This window comes from Ailuropoda melanoleuca, chromosome 1 (genome assembly GCF_002007445.2).
Source record: "Ailuropoda melanoleuca isolate Jingjing chromosome 1, ASM200744v2, whole genome shotgun sequence".
Classification (NCBI taxonomy): Eukaryota; Metazoa; Chordata; class Mammalia; order Carnivora; family Ursidae; genus Ailuropoda; species Ailuropoda melanoleuca.
In genome coordinates this window covers 37,268,763-37,280,849 of record NC_048218.1, presented here as the reverse complement: position 1 = coordinate 37,280,849, position 12,087 = coordinate 37,268,763, and the positions used below count along the sequence as shown (strand labels likewise).

The 12,087-nt window shown below is 35.3% G+C and overlaps 1 pseudogene; it reads left to right on the top strand.

Moving 5' to 3' along the window:
- Nucleotides 1-10,633: 10,633 nt before the first annotated feature.
- Nucleotides 10,634-11,637, top strand: LOC100471771 (annotated as a pseudogene).
- The last annotated feature ends 450 nt before the right edge of the window (nucleotides 11,638-12,087 follow it).

Sequence of the window (12,087 nt, the reverse complement as noted above, 5' to 3'; positions counted from 1 at the left end):
CTTGACTTTTGATTTGTCCTCACTCTCCAATCCAATGCATTACCAAATCTCACCAATTCTACCTCCAACTTATATTCCAAATCCATTAGTTTTTCTCTGATTCTTCTGCCACAAATGTAGATGAGGTTCTATTTATCTCTTGTATTGGTGATTGTAGCAGACTCTCAGCCTTTGAACTGGTCCCTCTGCCTTCACTCTTGTCCATTCCCAAGCCTTCATCACACAACAGCTAGGGTGATGTCCAAAAACACACATCTCCTATCATGCATAAATTAATTTCAGAAATATTAAATATGGAATGTAAAATTTCCACAAATAAATTAATGAATACAATTAAAGATGACTGTATAGAATTCACCCAAAATAGCCAGAATGGACTTATCATTACCCTTTAAGCCCTCCTTCTTTCATATTTGCAATTTCCCCTACCTGTAATGCTTTTTTCTCCCAGGTTCACTTGTCAAATACTCTGCTTCTCCATTGGGGTTTTTAATAATATTAATAACAACATTTTAAAAATCACAATAATACCATCACCTCAAATTTTATGTGCAATTCCCAAATGCTTTTTCAAAAGTATAACCTTCTGAATTAGTCATGAAAGACATCATGAACAAAGTTATATGACATGACACCTCAAAGATATTAAGTTTCCTGTATAAGGTCAAACTACTATTAAATAGCCACTCCTCCAGTTTCCCCACCTCTCACCATGAGGTCTCTCTCTGGAGCTCTCTTCCCAATGGTTATGACATTTTTGTTCTTAATTTTTATGGCACTTGGTAATAAGAATCCCTTACATTTCAAAATATAGTGCTTTTCTGTTTGCAAAACAATTGTGCTAAATTCTTAGTTCTCTTTTTTTAATATCTATTTTATGCTAAAATAGTTTAGATTTACAGAAAAATTGCAGACAGTATAGAGAGTTCCCATATATACCACACCCAGTTCTCTTTATTATTCATATCTTACACTACTATGCTACAGTTTTCACGATAAATGAACCCATATCAGTACATTATTATTAACTAAAGCTATGGCTTGCTCAAATTTCCCAATTTTAAAAAATCTCCTTAGATGTTAACTTAATGTCCTTTTTTGGTTACATGATCCCATCCAGGATATCACGTGACATTTGGTCCTCATTTCTCTTTAAGCTCCTCTTGGTATTTATAGTTTCTGAGACTTCTCTTTTTGGTGATCTTCATGGTTTTGAAAATTACTGATCTGATATTTCATAGAATGTCCTCTGGTTGTGATTTGTTTGATGCTTTCCTCATGATTATTCTTGGGTTACAGTTTTTTGGAAGAAGAGCACACAGGTAGTGCTATCTTATCACATCACAGCAAGTGTACCTACTATCAATATGACATCACTGTTGGTGTTAATCTTGATCACTTGGCTGAGTCTATGTCACTGTTTGTCAAGCAGCTGTAAAATGACTGATTTTCCCTTTCCACACTGTCCTTGTTGAAAGGAAGTCTATGGAGAACCCACCTTTAAGGAGTAAGGGGTTATGGCCCACATGCTTGAGTACACAGTATCTACACAAATTATTTGAAATTCCTCTGCATGGGAGATTTTTCTATTGTCCCCCATTTATTTACTTATTCATTCAATTATTTATATGGGTATGGATTCATGGATATTTATTTTATGGACTATTGGACTATTATCCATACTAGCTCATTTTTTCACTCAAATTATTCCAGCTTTGAATGTTGGAAGCTCTTTCAGTTGGCTCTCATTTCTCTTTCATTCTTACAACTGCTTGCAGAACCTACATTATTCATTCCTTCCACTAGTATACTGTTTCTCCTCCTTAGTTTTGTGTAATGTAAAAAAGTATAGACTACCTACCAAGCCAAACCACCTCCATCCCCCAGCTTCTCCTCTCCTGTGTCAGTCTCCAAACACAAAGGAAACTAATATAAAACAACCCCCCACAGCTTAGGTGTTGCATTAGTTTTTATTGTATTTTCTCATTCTTCCTTTTTTTGTATTAGTAAATCTTTGCCTTCAGATGTTGGAGTGTTTTATATATATATTTTATTCTCCATAAACACCTGGGTGTCAATAAGTATTTGACCCCCATGAACATTTATTGATGTGTAAGTACAGAGAAATAAGTAGTGATGCTGAGAAGGAAATGAGACCCTTTATGAATTTTATTGCAATGAACTGAGTTGGGGATCATATCATATTAATTCATTCCTCAATAATGAATAAATCAGTGATTTTCAAGCTTTAGTATGTATCAGCACCATCTGGAAATCTTGGTAAAATAAAATTGCTGGACTCCATCTCCAGAATTTCTGATTCAATAGGTTTTGTGTGGACCCAAGCATTTGCATTTCTAATAAGTTCCCAGGTACATTGGTTCACTAGGGCTGCCATAATAAGATACCACAGACTGGGTGGCTTCAACAACATAAATTTATTTTCTCATAATTCTAGAGGGTGTAAGTCTAAATTCAAAGTGTTAGTGGGATTACTTTCTTCTGAGGCCTCTCTCACTGGCCTGGAGATGGATGCATTTTTGCTGTTCCCCCGCAATTCCCTCACAAGCTCTTTGTTCTGTGCATGTAGACTTCTGGTGTTTCTTCATTTCTATTTATTACAAGGACACCAGTTAGAGCGGGTATGGGCCCATTCTCATGGCTTCATTTTAACCTAATACCACTTTAAAGGCCCTATCTCCAAATACAGTCACATTCTGGGGTACTGGGGATTAGGGCTTCAGTACATGAATATTGCGGGGGGACATAATTTAGCCCATTATACCAGCTTATTCTGATGCTGATGTTGAGAATTACTGGCTTAAATCATTAGGAAAAGCCAAGGATGTGTGAAGAAAAGCTGATAATGATCTGGATAAATTATGATGACAATGCCAGTGAAGAGAAGACAGAAGATGACTTCTAGATAGGACGTCTCCTCTTTCACAACACTGACTAAGAACGGCAATCATACACCAGGTGGATTGGGAAAAAGAAGCTGAGTTGTTGTTAAGAAATGCTTTGTTTTTCACCTTCCGTAGACTTCAAATCACTAGAAGGACTGTATCCATGTGAGAGATGTTCAAAATTACTGGAAACTCAGAGCCTTCATAAGAAATTTGCCAATTCACTGTTTAATGTGTTGTTTTCTGCTCTCTCCTTATGGCTTTCTGTAGATTACTCTTAAAGGTGTTTATGAATGGGGGACACTGAGCTTTCCAGACTTAATTACAATGACATTCAAGTTGGGAGGATTATATGTATCATGCCAATTAAAGAGTACCTCATTTCATAGGATTTTTCAGTATAATTTTAGCAGAGGCCTCTCCAGAGAGATAAGCAAGTGTTTCTGCCAATTCCTAGTGGATCAGGATTTATATTTTTGGTTCACGCTCTGAAGATATTGGCCCTTGGGAATACATAGCCAAATGCTGGGATCTCCAATTTAGCATACTACCTTGCTTAGGGTTCAGTTTCGTAAACTCTCCCTCACGTGAACAAGGCCAGACCCATTAAAAGCAGGCTCTAGGTCACTCAGAATAAACAAGAGCTGCTATTGCAAACTCTGTTTTTGTCCTGAGCCCTATGAATTTCTCTTAATTTCTCCAAAACTTCATTATGCAATTAAAGAAGTTAATTTTGTGTGTGTGTGTGCATTTTTGCATACTATTAATTTCATCCAGCAAACAGATATTCTTACTAGAAGCATCTCTGGATTTCTAGTTTGATAGTTTGCTAAAAATGTCCTTATTTTCTTTATATTACCTTTACCATTGCCAAGTTTCTTGAAAGTAGTGTTTGTGCTTGCTGATTCATTTTATAATCCTTGAGTTGATTCAGTCTTAAGTAAATGTGGAAGGGACCTTAATGGTTATGTATTTCAAACTACACATATGGTAGTTTTCAGGGATTGGCAGAAAATCCAGCATCACTGAGGCCAGGGAAGAAGAGAGGTATTTCAGAAGAAGCATTTGAGAAACTTTTACAAGCGACAAAGTGAAATCCATGAGAACTAATTTTGTTACCTTCTCAATCTTCCATTTCAAATGTGTGTGCACTTGTGTGTATGTGCATGCATGCTCATGGCAGGTGGAAGGAAAGTGATAATATACCACCTAAACAATCTTCAGAGGCACTGCACATTCTTCCTTCTTTTCCAACTTCCATATTCAATCAATCACAAAATACTAAAATTCAAACTTCAAATAGGTTCTCAATCTGATATTGATTCTTTGTCACAATTAACATCAACCTTACCAGAAACTATAACCTTATTTAAGGTTTTTGCTTTTTCCCTTAGATCAAGGGTCAGCATAATATCCTTGATTTACCTCTTTTTCACTGAATTTAAAATATTTACTATCTGCCCCATACACACACTAATTCCTCAGCCTAGAATGTGCTTCATCTTTCGTTCAACATAAAACATTCCTAAGTCTTTTAACAATCATCTCAAGCATTGTTTCTTCTCTAAAGTCTATGGATTTTTCTAGAAAGACAGTAAAGTGAAGTGGTCAAAAGCATGGATTCTGGAGCCACAGTGCCTGAGCTTGACTCCTGGCTTCACTGCTCACTAGCTGTGTTACCTTGGACAAGTAATTTAAAACCTCTAGTTCACAGTCTTTCTCTCTCTCTCTCTCTCTCTCTCTCTTTATTTATTTTTTTTTTGGCAAAATAAGTGTGCTCAAGAAAGAGCAAACTAAAAAGAAATGCACTTGGTTTTAATTCGCTCTTGCTCTTCGCTGTCAAATTAAATTCAGATATAGAAAATTAAATCACTGCACTGAGAAAACTACTTGAAAAAGTGAACATATGTATCTTTACAAAAACACAATAAGGACAAAGATAAGAAAAGAAACATGAAAAATATAAAAGAAGTTTCGAAATGTGACAATCTGTCAGGTAGATTCAGGTCACATAGGGAAGTCTTCAATTACACCAAGTGAAATATCTGTCTGAAGCATTACTTCCTCCCACAGATATCTTCTCAGTTTTCCATTTGAACAGTTGACCTTTCATTAATTTTTAAGCCTTGTGCTATGTTTATACTGCTATCTTCTCACATCATTTCTGACTGCTTTTAGACTCAAAATATTCACAGTCATATGATGGATTTAGTAAATAGTTGAATTGCTTTTGCCCTGTCATCTTAACCAACCTAAATTACTAAGTGTATATATATATATATATATTTTTAAGATTTTATTATTTATTCGACAGAGATAGAGACAGCCAGCGAGAGAGGGAACACAAGCAGGGGGAGAGGGAGAGGAAGAAGCAGGCTCATAGCAGAGGAGCCTGACGTGGGGCTCGATCCCATAACGCCGGGATCATGCCCCGAGGCCGAAGGCAGACGCTTAACCGCTGTGCCACCCAGGCGCCCCCTAAGTATATTTTTTAATACCAAAATATTTATGGAATTGTTCAAGAGTGCAGTCCAGGTTTACAAATCAATCTCTCTCTCCCCCTCTCATTTTATCATCATCATCAGTGTATGTGTGTGTGTGTGTGTGTGTGTGTGTGTGTATGGTGTGTATTCTGAGAACTTATTTTTATGAGACATTTAATTATCCATTAAACCAAAGTGACAACAAAAGATATCAAAGGCAATTATAAAAGGTTACATAGTTGTGAGCAAAATTTAGCTCTTCTACTATTAAGCCTCAGTTATTTTTAAGTAACCAAAGACTGACAAGCAAAGGAAATTATTTTGGCAAACATGGAATCTTTGAACAACGTATAAGGTAAAGAAAAACTTTTGTTTACAATTCCTGATAAGAAGTTGTTGACTTTGTTAATATTTTTTAGTTGGACTAAAAAGATTTGTTGTTTACATCCCACCTTTGTTCAAAATAACTTTTTCTTCTTCAGCTGTTAAAAATAGTGACATATAGTTACATACCCATATAAAATCCCACATATACACCTACACATGTATACATATGGTGACATTCATCAGAAAACATTGCCTCTGACTTTTTCACGCAAGCATAATAATTTTGTTGTTCAGTGTACCCGATCATGGGCTATGTCTGGCTGTTAAGCATTCCTTTCCTTAAAGGAGATAAAAACTTCTTTGTTGTCTTTCTTTAAAATTTACGAGCTGATGTAGCATCATTAGTATTATATAAATGTTTTTTTTTGATGTGTATATAAATCATATTTTCCTTTCTATTGTTCTGTTTATAGGTTAGCATAAAAATCTATTAAGATGTACTGAAATACCTCTTTGATCCCAGGACTTCAAATTCCTTCTTTTCAATCGTTGATGGCCAAGTTAGAACTGAGTTTCTTTCCTTTTAAACTGGCAGAAAAGGATAAGAACAGAACTCCAACTCAGAAACATAAAAATCAGTGAGAAAAAAGAGAGGAACTATTTTAGATGTGATGTTACAACTACATTTAGTGGAATCTTAAAGAGTTATTAGCCAGTGGTTTAAAAACAGATTTCACTAATTTCTATGGGAAACTAAGGGAATGAATCTGTAAAGAAACAAAAAAATGATCTTCAAAGCTTTTATGTAAAACTTCATAATTTTTAATAAAAAGAAAGTAAAATGTATAATAGGTAATATGCTTCATCATATTTTTTCTAGTTGATACAAAGAACTCCAATGAAGATGGTCATTAATCGCCAGACCATTAATGCTATAATATCCCTTGCCAGCTTTTTGTTGGCTACATCCAAAGTGATCAGTTGTTTTCTTCCCACTGCCAGCTCTATGAGTGGTTTATAAGAATGCATGGTTAGGTGAGACTTCTTGAAAGACTTGCACTAAGAATCAGAACTATTCGATATTTCTTTGATTCACAGTGGCTAAAACAGGGTTACGTATGGACAAAGATCCTTTTGACAAAACCGACCCAAGCCTATGTATATAATAGGCTAGAGAATAAGTGTGGATTCTCCAGAAAACAAACCAAAATTAAGACAAAAAGAGGAGGGAAAAATATTTTCACATATTCATTAGATACATCAGAATCTTATTAGGCCTTTTCTGTATATTTGTTTTTTGTTTTAACATTGTAATAACTTAGAGTGATAGCTTTGGAGCCACACTTTGGTTCAAAATATTTTTCTCCAAGTGCATGTTCTTGAAAAAACCTCACCATTTTGAGCTTCAGTCTCCTCATCTGCCAAATGGGTTAATAATGTCTATATTAGGAAGTTGCTGTAATGTTTAGTGAAATGCTAAATATTCAGTGAGTAGTACATAGGACACGCTCAGAATGGTAGTTCTAATTATGAAGATGCCTGCAGATAATTAAGTAGAAGTAATTGATAGTGTAAATACATTTTATAGTTTAGCAAATGGCATAATAAAGAAAACATTTAGTGAAATTAGCCAAGTTATCAACATTCTTCCCCTACCTTCAAATGAATGACATTTCCTATGTACTTCTCTAGTATTAGAGAATTTAACCACTAGAACTTCTCTGCTCCTTCAGATTCTTCCCCAAAAGCTTCACTTTCAACAAAGCTCATCAGGAAGGATCAGTTGATCCCTGGGAAAAACTGAAAGCGCCTTAGTACCAGCTTTGTGGGCAGGTGTATTAGTCAGCTCAGGCTGTCATAACAAAATACTACAGATCGTGCCTAAATAAACAACAGAAATGTATTTTCTCACAGTTTTGGATGCTCAAAGTCCAAAATCCAGTTCTTAACATGTTTAGTTTCTTGTGAGGTATTTCTTAGTAGCTTGTGGATGGCTACCTTCTCCCTGTATCCCCATATGGCTTCTTCTCTGCATATACTCTGTGTATACACACACAGAGAGAAAGATTTTTGGTGTCTTTTCTTCTACTCCTGTCAGATAAGGGCCCCACCCTTATTGACATTTTTTAACCTTTATTTTCTCCCTAACGCCCTATATCCAATTATAGTCACATTGGGCTGCAATATACGAATTTGGAGATGTACAATCCAGCCCATAAACAGCAAGTAACCAAGAAAATATTAAGGTTTGCAAATCATCTATAATATCTCACAAAATGAGGAGATTATAAATGCATATATACATTTTAATTTTTATATTATTTTAAACATTGACCTGCAATGATTCTTAAGTTTTCTTCTGTCACCACAGAGTCCATAGAAAAATCTGTTTGTTGTATATTTTTAAAAATAAAATAATTTTGAGATATTTTAAGGCAATTATGAGACTATCATAAAATCCCTTACGATAAATAGAGAAGAAAATTATTCTACAGTGTTTTATACTTTTTATGCTGTGTTATGTTTGGTCCTGGAGACTGAATAGGAGGGTGTGCAGGGGTAAAAAAATCCCAATTTGGTATTAGATCTAAGATTTTATGCTAAGAATCAAGATTCTTCTTTTTTCTCTCCTTTCCTTTTCTTATTTCTTGAGATTTTATTTCTTTATTTATTTGAGAGGGAGAGAGCACAAGTAGGGGGAGCTGCAGGCAGAGGGAGAGAGAGAAGCAGGCTCCCGCCAAGCAAGGAGCGTGACACAGAGCTCTGCCCTAGAATCATGACCTGAGCTGAAGGCAGACACTTAACTGAGCCACCCAGGCACCTCAAGATTTTTCTTCTCCATGGACGTGGGGAACTGTGAAATAAATTTTGTTTGTTTTTTGGGAAGAGTTTTGTTTATTTCTCCAAATAACTTATCCAATCTATAAATATGTATATCAAAGCATTCTGGTCACTTACATAAAAAGTGAAAAAATACAATTTTTATAAATATTTTCAACTTCTACTTGCAACCCCTAATGCAAATCATGCTTGAAGCTTTTGTAACATTTAGCATGTCCATCTATGTTTACTATAGCATCCAACCCTTCTCAGGAATTTGAAAATAAGAGAGCCATATTATAGAACCTAGGACTGATTTTATTCCAAATGTAGTGAAAAATAATGGTAAGGGCCAGGATTAGAGCTTGGCGATTTTCATTCATAAATTTATTCAGCCATGTTTTCAAAGCCTGCCAGGAGTATTAAGCTCACCAAGTCAAGAAAGAAAATGAGTTGAATGAATACAACTCAACTGAACTTCTAACTAGAACACTGGGGAGTGAAAGAAAAATGTATTATTTATTGCATTCTTCTCACATAAAAAAAAAGAATGAAAGAAAAAAAGAAAATTTTAACCTGGATAAATACCAGACATGGCTTGGATAAGAGTCCTGCACATTCCTTAAACCTGCGCCAGCTCTGAGTCTGGATTGTGATTGACAGAACAAGTGTGTGTATTGCCTCTACTCTCATTAAGTCTGCATCCTTTAAAAACACAAATACAAGATTAGAGCAATATGACCTACTTTCGTAATTCCCCTCTCCCCCCCTCCCTTTTAAGAAATATCTTTTTTTTCCTCTTAATTCCTGAAAAAGACCTAAGCCAATTTACATAAGCAGTAGCATTTTAATTAATGGATTACTAGAACCTGGGAGATATATTCTTTAAAATATATGACATGTTATATATAATATAATAGTATTCTTACTTAGAAGAGTGTGTGCTGACCCTCTTAAAGTTAAAAAAATAAATCACAGTCTTTTACTTTATTTTGATGAAAACACAGGTTTTACTGAAAAATCTCAATGAGCAAAAAGAAAAGGAGGAACATTATGTAAGCAATTGTTTCAATATATTTTTAAAGTATTGTTTATTGATAAACAGAGTGGTTTAAATGAATCCTTTTGGAGGGATACCAAATTTAGATGATAAATATATATTTTGCAAATGAAAATATTTAAGCAAAAATTATACTTGAACAAATGTCAATTTATGACAGGATAGAGATATAACCTAGAATTACTACAGAATCAGATGCTTTAGTCCCCAAACCAAAAGCAATATGACCTTAGAAAATACAAGTCTGAGAGTTTGGTTTTTGTAGTTAGGGAAACACAGAAGTATGAGAATAATTAGTACTAACAGTTTGAAGACAGCAGAATGGTTCTTATTTTGAGTTAGACATCCCTAACCCAATTTCCTGTTGGAAGAGAGTTAGAAAGATAATTGTGGTAAGAATTTGAGTTCCATTTTCATATTAAACTCTATAATAAATGGAAAATATACAACCTAGATTCCCTAGTTATTAGGTGGCTCAGTATTTCGAGATCCTTAGAAAATTGTGACTATCTAATTTCACAGTTGTAATTTAAAATTTTTAAGTGTCGCCACTTTTCCAACTTCATTTATTCATCCAGCACACATTTATTTGCTGTTGCTTTTTGAGGTGGTATAGTTGACATTATACCAAATTTCTAGAATAACTTTTGTAAACTCTCATGCCTACATAGGCTGGACAAGTACTTGTGGGTACATGATATACAAATATATATGCACACACATACAAAATTGTAGAAAAGAGTCATCAAAATTAGACCAATGATGAGCAAACCTTATGTTTACAAGAATCTTCTTGAATACCTATGTAGCTCCACTTCACAAGACGTGAATTCCATAGTTTGGAGACAGGGCCTAGGGCCATGACTTTTAAACAGACTTCCCTATGATTTGAGGCTCATGCTTAAGGTTGACATTTTAAACACTATGGTGGACTGAAAAACTACTAAAGAACAAAGTTTTAATTTGTTACAAGGTTAGCAACATTTCAGATGAGGGTAGTCAAGGTGCTGCCCTTTTCTATTTTTCCTTCCGAAAGAATGGTTATTGACTACCGAATCATCCTCTTTACAGTGAGTGCTCTAACAAGTGGAAGATTAAGTAAACATTTATTTCACATCTGTGAAGCAGGAGGCTGGACCCATTGGCTGAGTTGTGCATTTTTCTGTCACAAATGATAATAATAAGGAGGAGTTATAATTAAAGGAGGTCCAGGAGAAATTTTTAAAATGAATTTAGATGTAGATACTAAGTTCTGAGATTTAAAAAGAAGAGAAAGAGGAGAAAGAGTAGCGGATTTCAAATACAGGTGAATGTTAAACTTTTGAAAATGTTAAACATGCAATATCAAGGTTCCAGACCCAGGTATTTTGATTCAGTAAGTCTGCAATTAGGTCCCAAAATATGAACTTTTAAGAAAAAAATTAAAATCCTCACATCCATAAACAAATTTTCACAGAAAAGGATCATTATCATCTTCCTCATTCTCTGTTGTTACTAAAAAGAAGAAATGGGCCATCTTGCAGACACCACTGCTGCGGAGCCAGAGGGGCCACCCAGACAGGGTCAACCCCACTGTGTTCTTGGACACCACACTGATGGTGAGCCCTTGGACCGAGTCTCCTTGGAGCTGTTTGCAAAGTTCCAAAGACAGCGAGGACTCCTGCTCTGAGCACTGGGGAGAAAGGATTTGGTCATAAACGTTCCTATTTCACAGGCTTATTCCTGGATTTCTGTGCCAGGGTGGTGACTTCCCACATCGTCATGGCACTGGAGGCAAGTCCATCGATGGGGAGAAATTGGATGATGAGAATTTCATCCTGAAGCACATGGGTCCTGGCATGTTGTCCATGGCAAATGGTGGGCCCAGCACAACCGGTTCCCAGTTTTTCATCTGTACTGCCAACACTGAATGGTTGGATGGCAAGCATGTGGTCTCAAGCAAGGTGAGAGAGGGCAGGAATATTGTGGAAGCATGGATTGGTTTGGACCCAGGAATAGTAAAACCAGCAAGATCACTATTGCTGACTGTGGACAAGTCTAATAAATTTGACTTGTGTTTTATCTTAACTACCAGACCATTCCTTCCTGTAGCTCATGAGATAACCCCTTAACCCCCATCTGCTTGAAATATCCTATAATCTTTGTGCTCTCACAGCAGTTCCATATTTTTCTTACTTCCCTTCTAGCTGGATTGTAGAGTTACATTTATGATAATGAAAAAAAACTAAACAACAATGACAACAACAAAGAAGAAATAAAATTAAGCTACTTATAAGGCATTTGATATTAGCTGTTAGAAAGAAAAACATATCTGTCAGTAATAATTATAAATATTTAAATCATGTAATGGATACCTGTGGCTATGGGGTATCATTTAGCAATCTTTTAAAACATTGAATAAATTTTATCATTTTAGTCACAGATTAGTAAAGTGTCAATATCATTTTCTAGGAAAGAAAACTAATGTTTCATAACTATCCTAGCACATGCA